This window comes from Maylandia zebra, linkage group LG19 (assembly GCF_041146795.1).
Source record: "Maylandia zebra isolate NMK-2024a linkage group LG19, Mzebra_GT3a, whole genome shotgun sequence".
In the NCBI taxonomy this organism is placed as follows: domain Eukaryota; kingdom Metazoa; phylum Chordata; class Actinopteri; order Cichliformes; family Cichlidae; genus Maylandia; species Maylandia zebra.
The window spans coordinates 16341529-16347564 of NC_135185.1; the positions used below are offsets into that span (position 1 = coordinate 16341529).

Genomic DNA, 6036 nt, shown 5'->3' on the forward strand with positions numbered 1-6036 from the left:
ATAGTACGCACTGTACGTAGTACACGTACTGCGCGTACTTCAAGCATGCAGACCTTGAATTGGGACACAGCCATTGTGTGTCTGATTAGCATCACAAGGGACTGTCCTTCTTTATCCTCTCCACCACAGACTTCAGCCACTGAAAATAGAGATCTGGCAACTTCAGAAGTTTTCTAATGACACTGCAGTGGTTTGATTCATCAGGGAGGGTGATGAGAAAGAGTACTGGGTGGAATCCTTTTTCACATGGTGTGAGCAAAGTCATCTGCAGCATAGTGACAAAAAACAAAGAATTGATTGTGCAGGAAACCATGAAACCTGTAATCCCTGTTTCAATTCAATGTGGACAATACATTGGAGGAATATAAATACCTTGGAGTACACAGTGATGATTAACTGGACTGGGTTAAAAACAGCACTGCACTCTACAGGAAGGGTCAGTGTTGTCTCTATTTTCTGAGGCGGCTGAGGTCTTTTAAAATTTGTCAAACAATGTGTAACACTTCTGGAGTCGTTACAGTATACTAGGACCAGTTAGGTTCGACTACTAGAGCAGTAATGAGTGTAGCATGTAATAAAGACCACAGACCAGTAAATACGTTTAAATTGCCGGCTTATTATTTTGTGAAGACAGGGAATAGACAGTTATAGACACATTACATAAAACATTCAACATCACACATTTAAGAAAACAAGGTTTTTCTTTCCCCCCTTTTAGTTCAGTATGTTCTGTCAGTTCATCCTATTTATCTCAAAACCTTTTATTTGGCTTTAGAAGGATGTTATTTTCAACCTAGGTTATTGTTTTATTTATTTCAAGTTCTAAGTTCAAGTTTATCCTTTGATCTATTTGCATTAACACTGTGTTATTTTAAATCAAGTTCAGTTCTTTAGGCCCAAGATTTAATTTAATCTTGGTCTAGGTTCACCTTTAAATTCTCAACCAGTTCTTATTTTGTTTTAACCCAACAAAATTATTTACATTTCCATTAACACCATTACAGCATTAAAATGTAAGGTTGACCAAAATAAATTACAAAAATAAATAAATAAATGTAAAACTGAAAACAATTCAGCAAAAGGCTGAATAAATCCCTTAAACAAACAAATAAACAAAAGAAAGTTGTCTTTGTGTCCTTTAACTATTAGTCCTGGAATTACTCCGAATGATTATCCAGTGCTTTGAAAAGTCCGCTGTTCTTTTGCAGAGGTGTATGGATTAATCCTACCAGTTTTATCAGCGAAAGAGCTCAACGTCCAGCAGGGGGCGTTTTCCTTTTTCCTGCTCGGTACAGTTCAATGGGTCCGTGGGTGGCTCGCCATCTTGTTTCTCGCTCAGCGGATCAAACTCCGATTCTAGCTCAGCATTTCCCGATCCAAACCTTAATGGCCTACCATAACAACAAAATAAAGTGCATAAACATTCGAAAATAACACACGGGTAGCCCTTAAATAACAGTAAAAGTCAGTTTTTTCCAGCTTATTTAGCCGTAAATGAGGTGACGCCAATATGGCGCGCTGAAACACCGTCAAAGGCCTTTGAACTGCAGCCTGTGTGTCGTTTAAGCACGAATCCACCGTTTTTAACATAAAACAACATAAATCTGCTACCTTGGCTCTCCATTTGCATGAAATGAGCAATATAATACAACAAAAATTTCTTGCATGAAATAAAAGACAATTTCTGAACTCACCAAGTCCCGTTCGGTTATGTTCACAACGTCACCAAGGCAAGGACCAGGGGCGGAGCGTGGGGGTGGCTTACGGGGCTTAAGCCCGGGTTGTTTTGTCAGAAGCCCGGGGTCTTTTGGAGTGTAATTTTTTCATAGTTAGATGCCTGGCTGACAACTGTATAAAACAAAAAGTACACACAATATTCGAAGCACATAGTGCACACTGTGGGAATTTACGACTGTGCGTGAATCCCCCCCTGATATTGGTATGATCCAAGCTCAGGCACTAAGCGACTGAGCGAGGGGGCGGGGGCAGCTGCTGCCCGTGAGTGCGCTGTTGGAGAGACGGAGCCAGCCATACTAAGGAGAGCTTAAGTTTGACCAGGTACCAAAGCAAATCATTTGTACCGTACAAATAATGTAAATATGACGGTGCATCACGAAAGATTGATATGAAACTGATCACTTGACCAATATTATTTTACTTGCTCTTCAAGTGAATCAACAAATGGCGAAATGAAAAGCCGAACAAATGCTATTTTTTAGAGAGTCTTAGCTTACGTGTGTTTATTTCATATTTTCAGTTCTTACCCTCCCCGACTAATTCGGTTTCAGTTATGTACTGAAATATAAGAATGGACATTAGAGGGTTCTTTCAAAGAAAAAACTCAGGTAAATGTTATTTTATATATTATGCTTTGTATGTTGTTCAGTATATTTCTATGCAAAACAAGAGGGATTTCAGTACACAGCAGGATATTCACATTTGTAACCAGATATTTACATACACTTTAGGGAGAAAACATAAAACATTTTTACTGTACAACATCAATTTAGAGTAAACTTTTGTTTTAGATAAATATTGAAATATATTTTGAATTAGTTAAATGTCAGAATAAAGAGAGACAGAGCTGTCTATTTTTTATCACTTTCATTAAATTTAGGAGTACATATACACTAAGTTTATTGTTAATTAATAAGAAAACTCCAGAGGATTCCATTCTGAGCTGAAGAAGCTTCTGATAGGTTAGTAGAGTCCATGTGAGTAAATTGGTGGCACAGCTGTGGATGCATATAAGGCAAAACACAAAGCCTGTTTCTGTGACATGGGAAAATCAAGAGATGTCAACCAAAACACCAGGAAAAGAACTGTGGAGCTCCATAAGTGTGGCTCAGTTTGAATACAATTTGGTGCCATTTGCAATTAAAAAACACAGACAGTTTCTCTCTTTACTCTTAAAGTTAACAAATATGTTTTTATATTTATCAATCTAAAAAAATAAACATTTAGTCTGATTTGATGTTACAATTAAAAATGTGTTTGTTTTGATCTGAAGAGTTTGTAAATATCTGGTTTCAACTGTATATTTGATGATTGTCAGCACAAAGAGAGAGAGAGAGGAACAGAGAGGGAGATGGAGAATGAGGACAGAACAGAGATGAACAAGAGCAGGTGAGACACACATGTTAGTCAAATGGTTGCTTACTAAAAGTATCACTGTATCATAGGTACTCATGTATCTCGTACCTAGTGTTTCTTTTTAGGTTTGCTATTTTTCAAATTCTATATTTATTAAGTTCTGCAGGCTTGTTTGCACAACAAGGCTAAATAATTATATAAACTTTTCTCAATCTAAATATTGTACTTTGGTAGAATTAAATAAATAAGTGTAGTGCAGGTCTATGATGATTTTTAGTGCTACTATCATCTAGTTATGATTGTGGTTATGTCTTGGTTAAGTCCTCAGTAGTCCTGCTTTTGAACTGTTGTAGTCCTGTTTTAATTCTGGATCAGTTCTGCGTCTGGTTGAATTGGGGTTTAGTCCCTGTGTCTTGATACAGCCCCGACTTCGTTCTGTCTTGCTGCTTAATTAAAAAACTAGTTTAAGGTGTCCTGCATGTGTGATATATATATTTCCCTATATGAAGTCATTCTTTTTTGAACAAAACTCAAAACAGAGCCTATTAATCTTTCAGTCATTTCTACACCCCCCCCCCTCAAAAAAAAAAAAAAAAATCCCACATGCATACTACCCTTTAGGGCTAAGCCCCGGGTGTTTCAAATGTCTGGCTCCTCCTCTGGCAAGGACAGGTCGGAAAAACAAAAATACATTCTCCAGAGTACAAAAATGGCTTTAAGTAGATTTTTGGCTTATTTTTACTATTTTTTCACTCATTTAAGCAGCAGCTCTGCAAGGACTGTCTGCATTTCTCCCTCTCAAGCATAAAAAAAAAGGGAACAACCCGATTGGGTGTGGCTAATCACAGGAGTCACGCTGCAGCGTGCCCTTTCACAATAAGAGTCTCAACACATATTTTAGCCATTTTACCTGAATTAACATAAAACACCATGAATTAGCAAGTTCTGTACCCTTTTAACATGTTTTTAAACACAAATGAAATCCTATACCATGAATTATATCATTGCTGATGTTTTTAATGAATTTTCTAACCATTATGATCTATTTATTGACTATTTATCACCTGTAATATATTTCTTATGACTGTTTTTACTAACAGGCTTTTATTTGTTGTTAGCTATGTTAACCAGGGTTACAAATGCTCAATATTTTCTATGAGTCTGTTGTGATCAGTGACATCCTGTATGCTATTGCAGGCTGGGCAGCAGATTGAGGGTCGCAGATGCCAACAGACTCAATAAACTGATTCGCAAGCCCAGTGATGTTGTGGGGATGGAGCTGGACTCCCTTAAGGTGGTGCTGGAGAGGTGGATGTTGTCCAAGATAAGGGCAATGCTGGACAATAATATCTCCCACCCACTCAATGACATAAAAATACCCCACTGTATACAGTATACAGTATACAGTGGGGCATCTTAAGTATGTTGTGGTGCGAGTGGATGTGGATGTGGACTGAGAGCTGAGAGCCTAATATGTTACTGTGAGGAGTTTGGTGTTAATATCACATATGTGTCAGTAAAATCTGTTTTTGTTTGCTTGTTTTTTTAGTAACTCTAAACAATATTTGTTCGTATAAAGTGCATCAGGGTTTTGAATGACACATATTGTATAAAGTTCAAGACAAGATGTCCTTTTATTATTTGAAAGTAAAATGCTTAAGTTTGTCTAAAGTGTAGTGCCTGAGGCAAAGGGAAAATTAAATTGTCTGCCATACAATCCTCAAGGTGGCTGCTGATACAGTATGTGAATGATGTTTTTATCTTTGCGAGTTTCTTGCTTTATCTCTACTTATTTGTGATCTCATGACGATGACTCACATTTGCATGTCTCCTGAAGGACCTGTCTTGTTTGGGCCCTTATTTTTGGGTAAACCTTCCAACACGTTTCCGTATAGGGACAGCGATGTGGTAATTGCCTTGCAGTTCAAAGCTTAAGAAAACAGAATTCTTCTATAATCACATTCAAGAAACTTCCATGCACAGGGAACTTTTGGACACTTTTGTTCAGTTTATGTTGGGTATAATGTCCCTTTTGATCACTGGTAAAATAAAACCATAACACATCTGCGTGGGTTCACCAATTACACTAAGTTGCTGGAGTGTCTGCAGTCTACAGTTTGTGTTTCAGCTCATAGTCCATCTGTCCCTCTGCTGTAATAAGCCACTTCACTGTGAGCTATTGAGTGCGTCATTGACAGGCCACTGTTAGCTGGGCCAAAGATCTGCAAGGGTGCTGTGACTCACTGGTCACCAATAGAGGTCAATGAAAGTCACAGTTTAAATAATGACACTCTAATGGACAATCAAAGCAAGCAATAAGACAAAAAGTCAGTTCTTTTTGGCTCTGTGAACACAGTAGAGGAAAAGCACCAAGCTGAAATTTTATGGTTTATATTAAAGACATGGAGCTACATTTTAAATATGATCAGACTAATGGAAATTTATTCAACCTTTATGAGTGATAATAAAAAGCCAGTTCAATGTTTTATGTGGTCACCAGTGACTCGGTAACAAATTACATTTTGTAATCTCCCCGTAATGTTATTTAATAGACATATAATGGACACATACCTCAATTGCAGTATGAGAGTTGAAGAATGTCCAAGTCCACTGATTTGACTTTGAGTCTGCAGCTATCTGTAGAGAACAAACGGACCAATGAATTTGCCTTAATAGTAAAGAAAAAAAAAAGAATGATTATGAATGTAACCTACACATAACCACTGACTGGACTCTGTCACACAAGGCTAGAGACTGCTCAGCAACCAGACTAAGGCTTCACTGGAGCTCTGACTGTGGAGTCTGTGAGGTGGAGATGGGGAGGAGATGGGTTGCATTAATGGGAGAATGACAGAGAGCACAGATTTAACCCACGTAAAGTGGAGGCTGATTGGCTCAAAAAAGGCAGGAAAGAAGAAAAGGCAAGACTGTACAAGAGTAACC

General features: G+C 37.8%; 1 long non-coding RNA gene across 1 annotated transcript; it reads right to left on the reverse strand.

Annotated features, from left to right (window-relative positions):
• Window positions 1–605: 605 nt before the first annotated feature.
• Window positions 606–5732, reverse strand: LOC143414100 (uncharacterized). Its single transcript, XR_013094653.1, has 3 exons — window positions 5665–5732; window positions 1695–1804; window positions 606–1391 (listed from the first exon to the last, which is right to left on the reverse strand). It is a non-coding gene; the product is annotated as an uncharacterized LOC143414100 (long non-coding RNA).
• Between the last annotated feature and the right edge of the window lie 304 nt (window positions 5733–6036).